The 13,704-nt window shown below is 32.0% G+C and overlaps 1 protein-coding gene across 5 annotated transcripts in view; it reads left to right on the top strand.

Annotated features, from left to right (window-relative positions):
• The window catches only part of LOC126748538 (trafficking protein particle complex subunit 8), an 88,349-nt gene that overhangs the window by 35,007 nt on the left and 39,638 nt on the right, over positions 1 to 13,704 (top strand). For 4 of the 5 annotated variants that reach the window (XM_050457847.1, XM_050457845.1, XM_050457843.1 and 1 more), the window contains exon 2: positions 1,338 to 1,456. The gene's annotated coding sequence lies outside the window, so the exon portion shown is untranslated. Of the gene's footprint in view, positions 1 to 1,337; positions 1,457 to 1,545; positions 1,636 to 13,704 lie in introns of all 5 variants that reach the window. The other variant, XM_050457846.1, reaches the window with a different exon arrangement.

Raw genomic sequence — 13,704 nt, 5'->3', positions numbered from 1 at the left:
TAACGCCTTTTGAGGAATGCAAAAACCATAGAAATACTTCAAATAATATTTTACTTACTACCATTGCTAACACATTTCTTAAAAATTATTGCTCTAAATATAATAATAATCAGCTAAGTAAAAATAGAAAAAGGAAATTACAAACCTACAATAAACATAGTGCTATATGGAGAAAATAATTAAAGCTGACACTAAACCCCTGCAATTATGACATAAAAATTCCAATAATGACAAATCACATTTCTGTCGATAGTTTGTGGGTCACAATATTCAAATCTTTTTTCTGTTTTATTTCAAAAATTACGAATTCAAGCGCTATTTTAAGGCATCGTCATAAATATTGATTTTTTCTTAATAATGACAACATACTAGTTGTACTCAACTGTACAGTTGAGTAGCTTTAAGCTAGACTTGCGCCAAACTTTAAAACAAAAATGAGGTATTGTATTAGCATTTATTCATTATGTAGATTTTTGTCATTATTTTTTTTTAAGTCATTGTTTATTTATACTAATTTTTTTTTAAATGGAAATCTTAGATACAAATAATAAAATATTTAAAAAAAAAACTAGTACTCGTAAGAAAAATTCAACAAATACATTAAGCGATTTTTGCTTTGAAATTTTTGTTTTGCCAAATAAAAAATCGAATATAGTGTGACTAAGGGTTCACGTCTGGCAGCCCTGTTTAAACCAGAAACAGATTGATTGTTGGGCCCTCTGAATGTCGAGGAGTAGTATTAACCGAAAGTGAAAATGGGTTTGTGACGTCATAACAGCGGGTAATTTAAAATTTGGTTATGGCGCCAAATTTGAATTGCGCTCTACTTTACCGTGCGCTCAAAAATTAGTGGAAAATGTGGGTATTTTTTTTCTTCGCAAATTAAAGTAGGCAGATTGAAAAAGTGTCAAATCTTGCCTTTTTTGTATTTTATTAAATAACTATACTTTATTATAATTTCTGATTACATTTCCTACTAGATACGTAGGTCTAGGCTTCCAAAATTAAACAAAAAATATTCACAAAATATCTTATTTTTCTACAAAAAAAATTAACAGTATATATATTTTCAACAAAAAAAATAAAATATGAACATTTTTCCCAATTCTTACAACTTACTTAATGAGGAACTTTGTTGTATGAAGAGCAAAGTTTGCAAAATAGAACTTATACAGAGTGTGGCAAAAGGTTATAGTAAAATGTTAAAATCACCAAGGAAATTCCCCCTATTCAATTCACTAGTAGTGTTCCTTAGTAAATATTATAAATTAAATAAAGCAAGATGTAAATATGTTAAAAGTCAAATTTAGAGGAGTTATAACCTTTGAAAATTTCAGAAACAAAGAAGAAGTAAGTAAAGGGCCTAAATTAGATCCTTGTGGTACACCTGAAATTACCGCAAATGACTGAGAACTAGCTGAGCCTGAGCTTGAACCCGCTGGACTCTCCCAACAAGGTAAGACTCCAGAAACTTGATCGCACTCTCTGACATTCCATACTCTATCAACCCACCAGCAGTATAAGTTTGTCAAATGCCTTTTCCAGGCTCCAAGAGTTGTATAGGATGCAAAATTGCTAACGCATTGAAATGCGATACCCAACCTGAGAGAACTCAAATTTGGCATCGCATTTTAAGTAAGTTTCGACGCTGAAGATGTCATAAAGTCTATACAGAAACAAGATGAATTCTGCTCTGTCTTGAGCTGCACTGGGTAATTTATTTTGGAATCCAATGTCTAGAAATGAAAAGCATATGAAGTATTAATTTTTAAAATCATTCAAAAAAAATAAAATCTTACCTTATTTAGCCATATTGTCCGTCTAGGATGATGTGGTATTACTAAAGACCTGGGTGTAGTTTTTAACTTTGAATACATCAGCATATTCTGTTGTTGGTTGCTGCTCTATGTGATCAGAAGTGGTCAGTCAATAATTGTGATCTAAAAAAAAGACATTTTTAAATGAAATGTCCTATACATCTTGGACTCGAGGAAATAAAAAGATATTATATTATTGATTTCAAACATATCATTCAAAACATCATTGGGCCACACAATAGTGGTGTCAGTCTAAAAGACACATTACTAAGTTCAGTATAATATTTTTTTACTATGATAAAGCTAAATCATTAATTAAAGAGCTTAGTTTAACCCAAGTAGTTTTATCATTTAATTAAGCTGAACCTTACACCTCTGGTGGGGTAACTTGTTACACGGACCATTCTAACTCACCTTGTATTAAGTCTGGAAAGTTAACCAAAGGTATGACATCTGGATGAATGTGAAGTAAAATAGTTTTCAGATGCATTTTCATGGTTTCAAGAATTAGAATCTGAACCCAAATATTAAACATATTGGGCATTAGAATCCATTTCTTAGTTTTGTTTACATTTTCACTTGTTATTTTCATGAAAAAAGTGCAGTTTGTTGCAGTTTGAAATATTTGTTAATTCATAAACATTTTTAGCGCCATTTAAATGTCGAGGAGGCTTCTACTCCTTTTTAGTATCTGTATTATTTAGTATAGCTTAAATCGCCCAAGCTTTCAAGGCCCTAGTGGACATTTAAATTTTAAGGGATCTTTATCCAGATTAGAGTTGAAAATATTTGTTAGTTCATGAACATTCATGACGTGATCCTCATCTGTTTTTAACTTCTTTTTGGAAATCTATGTACTAGATTTTCTTGTAACTGTTATTTTATTTGCCATTTATCAGCCTTCCTTTTTCTGGTTTTTACCGGTACAGTTTTGGATAGGAATTCATCAAACCCTTCTGAAGGTTTTGCTGCTTCCAACAAACCAATAGTTTCATCCAAAAGAGAGAAGCTTCCAGGTCTCTATAATTTTCCTTTTTTTCCTTGATATTCCTCCTTTACTGTGCTCGTTGTTTTTGGTTGTTATGGTTTCGTTTATGGTTTTGTTATACAGTTATTTATTATTGCAAAACCATTACATGCAGAGGACCAAAACTTAAATATACTTGTACACTTTGCTAAACATTTATGTTCCAATAAAATAATGAAAGCTCTGGTGGGCATTTAAATTTTAACGTGTCTTTATCTAGATTAGAGTTGAAAATATTTGTTAGTTCATAAACATTCATGCGATCCTCCTCTGTTTTTAACTTCTTTTTGGAAATCTATTTACTAGATTTTCTTATATCTGTTATTTTATTTGCCATTTTATCAGATTTTCGTTTTTTGGTTACTACCAGTACAGTTTTGGATGGAAATTCATCAAACTCTTCTGAAGGTTTGGCTGCTTCCAACACACCAATAGTTTCATCCAAAAGAGAGAAGCTCCCAGGTCTGTACAATTTTCGTTTTTTTCTGGAGATGCCTCTTTTACTGTGCTCGTTGTTTTTTATGGTTTCGTTATACAGTTATTTATTATTGCAAAACCATTACATGCAGAGGACCAAAATTTAAATATACTTGTACACTCTGCTAAACATTTATGTTCCAATAAAATAATGAAAGCTCTGGTGGGCATTTAAATTTTAACGGGTCTTTATCTAGATTGAGTTGAAAATATTTGTTAGTTCGTTAACATTCATGCGATCTTTATCTGTTTTCAACTTCTTTCTTGAATTACATTAAGTGGATTTTCTTGTTCAGTTACTGTATTTGCCCTTTTATCAGCCTTTCGTTTTTTGGTTACTACCAGTACAGTTTTGGATGGAAATTCATCAAACTCTTCTGAAGGTTTGGCTGCTTCCGACACACCAATAGTTTCATCCAAAAGAGAGAAGCTCCCAGTTCTCTATAATTTTTCTTTTTTTCCTTGATATTCCTCCTTTACTGTGCTCGTTCTTTTTGGTTGTTATGGATTCGTTTATGGTTTCGTTATACAGTTATTTATTATTGCAAAACCATTACATGCAGAGGACCAAAATTTAAATATACTTGTACATTCTGCTAAATAATTATAATTAATAAAATAAAACAATCAAAGCTTTGGTGGGCATTTAAATTTCAAGGGGTCTTTATCCAGATCAGAGTTGAAAATATTTGTTAGTTTGTTAACATTCATTCGATCTTCATCTGTTTTTAACTTCTTTTTGGAAATGTATTTACTAGATTTTCTTGTATCTGTTATTTTATTTGCCATTTTATCAGATTTTCGTTTTTTGGTTACTACCAGTACAGTTTTGGATAGAAATTCATCAAATTTTTCTGGAGGTTTGGCTGCTTCCAACACACCAATAGTTTCATCCAAAAGAGAAAAGCTTCCAGGTCTGTATAACTTTCGTTTTTTCCTAGATATGCCTCCTTTACTGTGCTCGTTATTTTTTATGGTTTCGTTATACAGTTATTTATTATTGCAAAACCATTACATGCAGAGGACCAAAATTTAAATATACTTGTACACTCTGCTAAATAATTATATTTTAATAAAAAATAATATTATCAAAGCTTTGGTGAGCATTTAAATTTCAACGGGTCTTTATCTAGATTGAGTTGAAAATATTTGTTAGTTCGTTAACATTCATGCGATCCTCCTCTGTTTTTAACTTCTTTTTGTAAATCCATTTACTAGATTTCCTTGTATCTGTTATTTTATTTGCCATTTATCAGCCTTCCGTTTTCTGGTTTTTACCGGTACAGTTTTGGATAGAAATTCATCAAATTTTTCTAGAGGTTTGGCTGCTTCCAACACACCAATAATTTCATCCAAAAGAGAGAAGCTCCCAGGTCTGTACAATTTTCGTTTTTTTTCTGGATATGATGCCTCCTTTACTGTACTCGTTTGATGGTTTCGTTATACAGTTATTTATTTATTGCAAAACCATTACATCCAGAGGACCAAAATTCAAATATACTTGTACACTCTGCTAAACAAATGCTAAACAATCTATTTACTAGATTTTCTTGTATCTGTTATTTTATTTGCCATTTTATCAGATTTTCGTTTTTTGGTTACTACCAGTACAGTTTTGGATGGAAATTCATCAAACTCCTGAAGGTTTGGCTGCTTCCAACACACCAATAGTTTCATCCAAAAGAGAAAAGCTCCCAGGTCTGTACAATTTTCGTTTTTTTCTGGAGATGCCTCTTTTACTGTGCTCGTTGTTTTTTATGGTTTCGTTATACAGTTATTTATTATTGCAAAACCATTACATGCAGAGGACCAAAATTTAAATATACTTGTACACTCTGCTAAACATTTATGTTCCAATAAAATAATGAAAGCTCTGGTGGGCATTTAAATTTTAACGGGTCTTTATCTAGATTGAGTTAAAAATATTTGTTAGTTCGTTAACATTCATGCGATCCTCCTCTGTTTTTAACTTCTTTTTGGAAATCCGTTTACTAGATTTCCTTGTAACTGTTACGTTATTTGCCATTTTATCAGCCTTTCGTTTTTTGGTTACTACCGGTACAATTTTGGATGGAAATTCATCAAACTCTTCTGAAGGTTTGGCTGCTTCCAACAGACCAATAGGTTCATCCAAAAGAGAGAAGCTTCCAGGTCTGTATAACTTTCGTTTTTTCCTAGATATGCCTCCTTTACTGTGCTCGTTGTTTTTTATGGTTTCGTTATACAGTTATTTATTATTGCAAAACCATTACATGCAGAGGACCAAAATTTAAATATACTTGTACACTCTGCTAAATAATTATATTTTAATAAAAAATAATATTATCAAAGCTTTGGTGAGCATTTAAATTTCAACGGGTCTTTATCTAGATTGAGTTGAAAATATTTGTTAGTTCGTTAACATTCATGCGATCCTCCTCTGTTTTTAACTTCTTTTTGTAAATCCATTTACTAGATTTCCTTGTATCTGTTATTTTATTTGCCATTTATCAGCCTTCCGTTTTCTGGTTTTTACCGGTACAGTTTTGGATAGAAATTCATCAAATTTTTCTAGAGGTTTGGCTGCTTCCAACACACCAATAATTTCATCCAAAAGAGAGAAGCTCCCAGGTCTGTACAATTTTCGTTTTTTTTCTGGATATGATGCCTCCTTTACTGTACTCGTTTGATGGTTTCGTTATACAGTTATTTATTTATTGCAAAACCATTACATGCAGAGGACCAAAATTTAAACATACTTGTACACTCTGCTAAATAATTATAATTAATAAAATAAAATAATCAAAGCTTTGGTGGGCATTTAAAATTCAAGGGGTCTTTATCCAGATCAGAGTTGAAAATATTTGTTAGTTCGTTAACATTCATTCGATCTTCATCTGGTTTTAACTTCTTTCTTGAATTACATTTACTGGATTTTCTTGTTCAGTTACTGTATTTGCCATTTTATCAGCCTCTCGTTTTTTGGTTACTATCAATACAGTTTTGGATGGAAATTCATCAAACTCTTCTGAAGGTTTTGCTGCTTCCAACAAACCAATAGTTTCATCCAAAAAAGAGAAGCTTCCAGGTCTCTATAATTTTCCTTTTTTTCCTAGATATGCCTCCTTTACTGTGCTCGTTGTTATTGATGGTCTCGTTATACAGTTATTTATTTATTGCAAAACCTTTACATGCAGAGGACCAAAACTTAAATATACTTGTACACTCTGCTAAACATTTATGTTCCGATAAAATAATGAAAGCTCTGGTGGGCATTTAAATTTTAACGGGTCTTTATCTAGATTGAGTTGAAAATATTTGTTAGTTCGTTAACATTCATGCGATCCTCCTCTGTTTTTAACTTCTTTTTGGAAATCTATTTACTAGATTTTCTTGTAACTGTTATTTTATTTGCCATTTATCAGCCTTCCGTTTTCTGGTTTTTACCGGTACAGTTTTGGATAGAAATTCATCAAATTTTTCTGGAGGTTTGGCTGCTTCCAACACACCAATAGTTTTATCCAAAAGAGAGAAGCTCCCAGGTCTGTACAATTTTCGTTTTTTTTCTGGATATGCCTCCTTTACTGTACTCGTTTGATGGTTTCGTTATACAGTTATTTATTTATTGCAAAACCATTACATGCAGAGGACCAAAATTTAAATATACTTGTACATTCTGCTAAATAATTATAATTAATAAAATAAAATAATCAAAGCTTTGGTGGGCATTTAAATTTCAAGGGGTCTTTATCCAGATCAGAGTTGAAAATATTTGTTAGTTCGTTAACATTCATTCGATCTTCATCTGTTTTTAACTTCTTTTTGGAAATGTATTTACTAGATTTTCTTGTATCTGTTATTTTATTTGCCATTTTATCAGATTTTCGTTTTTTGGTTACTACCAGTACAGTTTTGGATAGAAATTCATCAAATTTTTCTGGAGGTTTGGCTGCTTCCAACGCACCAATAGTTTCATCCAAAAGAGAGAAGCTCTCGGGTCTGTATAACTTTCGTTTTTTCCTAGATATGCCTTTTACTGTGCTTATTGTTATTGACTGTTTCATTATACAGTTATTTATTTATTGCAAAACCATTACATGCAGAGGACCAAAATTTAAATATACTTGTACACTCTGCTAAATAATTATATTTTAATAAAAAATAATATTATCAAAGCTTTGGTGAGCATTTAAATTTCAACGGGTCTTTATCTAGATTGAGTTAAAAATATTTGTTAGTTCGTTAACATTCATGCGATCCTCCTCTGTTTTTAACTTCTTTTTGGAAATCCGTTTACTAGATTTCCTTGTAACTGTTACGTTATTTGCCATTTTATCAGCCTTTCGTTTTTTGGTTACTACCGGTACAATTTTGGATGGTAATTCATCAAACTCTTCTGAAGGTTTGGCTGCTTCCAACAGACCAATAGGTTCATCCAAAAGAGAGAAGCTTCCAGGTCTGTATAACTTTCGTTTTTTCCTAGATATGCCTCCTTTACTGTGCTCGTTGTTTTTTATGGTTTCGTTATACAGTTATTTATTATTGCAAAACCATTACATGCAGAGGACCAAAATTTAAATATACTTGTACACTCTGCTAAATAATTATATTTTAATAAAAAATAATATTATCAAAGCTTTGGTGAGCATTTAAATTTCAACGGGTCTTTATCTAGATTGAGTTGAAAATATTTGTTAGTTCGTTAACATTCATGCGATCCTCCTCTGTTTTTAACTTCTTTTTGGAAATCTATTTATTAGATTTTCTTGTAACTGTTATTTTATTTGCCATTTATCAGCCTTCCGTTTTCTGGTTTTTACCGGTACAGTTTTGGATAGAAATTCATCAAATTTTTCTAGAGGTTTGGATAGAAATTCATCAAATTTTTCTAGAGGTTTGGATAGAAATTCATCAAATTTTTCTAGAGGTTTGGCTGCTTCCAACACACCAATAATTTCATCCAAAAGAGAGAAGCTCCCAGGTCTGTACAATTTTCGTTTTTTTTCTGGATATGATGCCTCCTTTACTGTACTCGTTTGATGGTTTCGTTATACAGTTATTTATTTATTGCAAAACCATTACATCCAGAGGACCAAAATTCAAATATACTTGTACACTCTGCTAAACAAATGCTAAACAATCTATTTACTAGATTTTCTTGTATTTGTTATTTTATTTGCCATTTTATCAGATTTTCGTTTTTTGGTTACTACCAGTACAGTTTTGGATGGAAATTCATCAAACTCCTGAAGGTTTGGCTGCTTCCAACACACCAATAGTTTCATCCAAAAGAGAAAAGCTCCCAGGTCTGTACAATTTTCGTTTTTTTTTCTGGATATGCCTCCTTTACTGTACTCGTTTGATGGTTTCATTATACAGTTATTTATTTATTGCAAAACCATTACATGCAGAGGACCAAAATTTAAATATACTTGTACACTCTGCTAAACATTTATGTTCCAATAAAATAATGAAAGCTCTGGTGGGCATTTAAATTTTAACGGGTCTTTATCTAGATTGAGTTGAAAATATTTGTTAGTTCGTTAACATTCATGCGATCCTCCTCTGTTTTTAACTTCTTTTTGTAAATCCGTTTACTAGATTTCCTTGTATCTGTTACTTTATTTGCCATTTTAGCAGCCTTTCGTTTTTTAGTTACTACTGGTACAGTTTTGGATGGAAATTCATCAAACTCTTCTGAAGGTTTGTGTTGTCGTGCATGTATAAAACTACCCGTTTTAAGGCCTCGACGTTCGTTAAAGGGAAATAAAACTAACTAATTAGCTTCATAACCACTTTACTTGATATAAGCCGTCAAAAAATCTACTAAATAAAAAATGCGACAAATCTACTAAATATCGGTAAAACATTTATGAAAAACACCGGCGTAAATCCGAAAATTACCAAAATTAAATCTTATCAATCGGAGCCCGTTTTCCCGAGCGGTCGTTCTTACATACCGCGTGAAGTGACTGACTGCCAGCCCTCGCCGTCTAAAAATAGAATCAACAGTGAACAGTGTCTCCCTCTGAGAAAACCATTCATATTATGTGCAATAAATAAGTCAGTGTCGTCGACAGTTTGGCTGCTTCCAACAGACCAATAGGTTCATCCAAAAGAGAGAAGCTTCCAGGTCTGTATAACTTTCGTTTTTTCCTAGATATGCCTCCTTTACTGTGCTCGTTGTTTTTTATGGTTTCGTTATACAGTTATTTATTATTGCAAAACCATTACATGCAGAGGACCAAAATTTAAATATACTTGTACACTCTGCTAAATAATTATATTTTAATAAAAAATAATATTATCAAAGCTTTGGTGAGCATTTAAATTTCAACGGGTCTTTATCTAGATTGAGTTGAAAATATTTGTTAGTTCGTTAACATTCATGCGATCCTCCTCTGTTTTTAACTTCTTTTTGGAAATCTATTTATTAGATTTTCTTGTAACTGTTATTTTATTTGCCATTTATCAGCCTTCCGTTTTCTGGTTTTTACCGGTACAGTTTTGGATAGAAATTCATCAAATTTTTCTAGAGGTTTGGATAGAAATTCATCAAATTTTTCTAGAGGTTTGGATAGAAATTCATCAAATTTTTCTAGAGGTTTGGCTGCTTCCAACACACCAATAATTTCATCCAAAAGAGAGAAGCTCCCAGGTCTGTACAATTTTCGTTTTTTTTCTGGATATGATGCCTCCTTTACTGTACTCGTTTGATGGTTTCGTTATACAGTTATTTATTTATTGCAAAACCATTACATCCAGAGGACCAAAATTCAAATATACTTGTACACTCTGCTAAACAAATGCTAAACAATCTATTTACTAGATTTTCTTGTATTTGTTATTTTATTTGCCATTTTATCAGATTTTCGTTTTTTGGTTACTACCAGTACAGTTTTGGATGGAAATTCATCAAACTCCTGAAGGTTTGGCTGCTTCCAACACACCAATAGTTTCATCCAAAAGAGAAAAGCTCCCAGGTCTGTACAATTTTCGTTTTTTTTTCTGGATATGCCTCCTTTACTGTACTCGTTTGATGGTTTCATTATACAGTTATTTATTTATTGCAAAACCATTACATGCAGAGGACCAAAATTTAAATATACTTGTACACTCTGCTAAACATTTATGTTCCAATAAAATAATGAAAGCTCTGGTGGGCATTTAAATTTTAACGGGTCTTTATCTAGATTGAGTTGAAAATATTTGTTAGTTCGTTAACATTCATGCGATCCTCCTCTGTTTTTAACTTCTTTTTGTAAATCCGTTTACTAGATTTCCTTGTATCTGTTACTTTATTTGCCATTTTAGCAGCCTTTCGTTTTTTAGTTACTACTGGTACAGTTTTGGATGGAAATTCATCAAACTCTTCTGAAGGTTTGTGTTGTCGTGCATGTATAAAACTACCCGTTTTAAGGCCTCGACGTTCGTTAAAGGGAAATAAAACTAACTAATTAGCTTCATAACCACTTTACTTGATATAAGCCGTCAAAAAATCTACTAAATAAAAAATGCGACAAATCTACTAAATATCGGTAAAACATTTATGAAAAACACCGGCGTAAATCCGAAAATTACCAAAATTAAATCTTATCAATCGGAGCCCGTTTTCCCGAGCGGTCGTTCTTACATACCGCGTGAAGTGACTGACTGCCAGCCCTCGCCGTCTAAAAATAGAATCAACAGTGAACAGTGTCTCCCTCTGAGAAAACCATTCATATTATGTGCAATAAATAAGTCAGTGTCGTCGACAGTTTGGCTGCTTCCAACACACCAATAGTTTCATCCAAAAGAGAGAAGCTCCCAGGTCTGTATAACTTTCGTTTTTTCCTGGATGTGCCTCCTTTACTGTGCTCGTTGTTTTTGATGGTTTCGTTATACAGTTATTTATTTATTGCAAAACCTTTACATGCAGAGGACCAAAATATTAATATACTTGTACACTCTGCTAAACATTTATGTTCCAATAAAATAATGAAAGCTCTAGTGGGCATTTAAATTTTAACGGGTCTTTGTCTAGATTAGAGTTGAACATATTTGTTAGTTCATCAACATTCATGCGATCCTCCTCTGTTTTTAACTTCTTTTTGGAAATCCATTTACTAGATTTCCTTGTATCTGTTATTTTATTTGCCATTTTATCAGACTTTCGTTTTTTTGTTATTACTGGTACATTTTTTGATGAAAAAACATCAAAATCTTCTGGAGGTTTGGCTGCTTCGAACACACTAATAGTTTCATCCAAAAGAGAGAAGCTCTCAGGTCTGTACAATTTTCTTTTTTTCATGGATATGCCTACTTTACTGTGCTTGTTGTTATTGATGGTTTCAAGTATGTATTAATTATCAATTATATATTATTTATCCTTGTACATGTACAAGTCTTTAAATTTGAATCTTCAGCATTGCTCCTATGAAAACTCTCCAACTGCAAGAAGTTGAGGGATTTTTTGAGGGTAAAGCACCACTCGTGGTTTTTGTCTCAAAATATTCTTCATCTTCAAATCAAATATTTATTTATTTGGCACACATTACACCAGTGAACTAGTAATTAAAAGTAATGACATAAAAATATAAATAATTCAGTAACTAAACTAGAAAACAACATGAAAAAGGAAACATACATAAAATTGAAAACACATACAATATACAATAAACACAATTGATTTTCCACCTAAGGCCTAATAAACATTAGAGTAGTTTGCAATTGTGGTTAAGCTATATTAAAAATATCTATGGGATTCTTTTTAAGTATGTGGTTACATATTATCAAATAGTAGATCAGATGTATTAGATGTAATTTGTATTTGTTAATTAAATAGGTCTCTATGAGTTCTGTATCTGTCTATATTATTTTTTACATATATATAAGATGCTCTAGCATATAAGCAGAGGGAAAAATTAATATGCCCTCACTACATGAAAGTAGCAATGTGTATGTGTATGCAATCCTCTCTGTAACCAAAACCAGACATAAACCTCAGAGCCCTTCTCTGGAGTTGAAACACCCTGACAGCTTGTGACGAAATATGCCAGGTCAAAATTCCATAAGTCATTTTACTATGGAAAGTGGCAAAATAAGCAGTCTTTAGTGTTTCATTAGACACACACCCTACCAGACTGCGTCAGGCAAAAACACAGACCTAAGACTGCTGCATAGAGCCTTAATCTGGGGCTTGCACCCCAACTTCAAATCCAGGTGTACTGCAAGAAACCCGACAAATTTTGGTTGCTCAGTGTTGATCTCTCTGAGGGCGAAAAACATACTCTGGGTCTTGTCCGTATTAAGCAGCAAACGATTTGATAAAACGATCTCCTAGCAAGAAGTCCACTAAGGATTTTTGGTTTTCATTTTCGATTTTATCTCTCTGTTTTTTCTCGAATATCGGTAGTTTTTTTATTGTCCGACTTCCGGCTGTTGGTTTTTTAGGTTTTTCAACTATTTTCTTTTCCTTTTTTCTGGTAGACTTAGAAGACTTACCCATGAAAGGTTTTGATTCGTCCATATCAGGTGAAATTTCTAAACCTGCAAAGTTCTTTCGTTTATCGGATTTTTTTTCAACTAATCTAATGAAAACATATATGTTATATTTTTCTCCATTGAAATATTATTTTTGCTGGCAAGGTGCTGGAATACAATTTGTATATAATCTATGTATCCATATGTTGTATCTGATACATCATTTTTAATTTTATTGGATTTATGTATAGGATAACCAGTATAGTGAACGAATCCATTTCTCTAGAGTACAGTAGAGATGTAGAAAATCTTTTATTTTTCTTGAACATGACCTTCAATATATAAATTTGTGCAATACTCAAGAGATGATAAAGTGTTCTGATACAGCCCGCCCCCAAACAGTCACACCATATCTTAATAATGACTCCACCATAAACTGTTGTAAATAGCTGTTTATTTAAAATTTCTGTCAGAATATAAAATTTATAAATTAGTTTTCGAATATTTTTTGATCCAATTTCAGATGTTTGTCCATGCAGATTCCTAGATACTTTGTACAGTGCACTTCAGCTAGTTCATTGTTTAAACGGTTTATGTATATGATATGATACTATTATAATTAACTAGTTTGATTTTGATATATTTAAAGATAATTTAACAGAATCCCACCAGTGACTATTGAAGTCTGACCATTGGAGTAATCTGTAAAATATGATTCTAGGTCTGAAAGAAAGTCAGGTGTGTTTATAGAGGATGACCTGTATATACAAGAGACTGTAAATGAGATATTTATAACTTTGAGTTCAATGCTGGTTAATATAACTTTGGATAAAGAGAGTGTAACATGTTTACTGCACGTATTAAATTGGATTTTACATAGACTACTGTGCCACCACTTTGATTAAAATCGTCTTTATTATAGTACATGGAATAGCCATAGCT

The sequence above is a fragment of the Anthonomus grandis genome, chromosome 22 (genome assembly GCF_022605725.1).
Source record: "Anthonomus grandis grandis chromosome 22, icAntGran1.3, whole genome shotgun sequence".
In the NCBI taxonomy this organism is placed as follows: Eukaryota; Metazoa; Arthropoda; class Insecta; order Coleoptera; family Curculionidae; genus Anthonomus; species Anthonomus grandis.
Note: the sequence above shows the minus strand (reverse complement) of the source record. Positions and strands in the feature narration are given on the sequence as shown.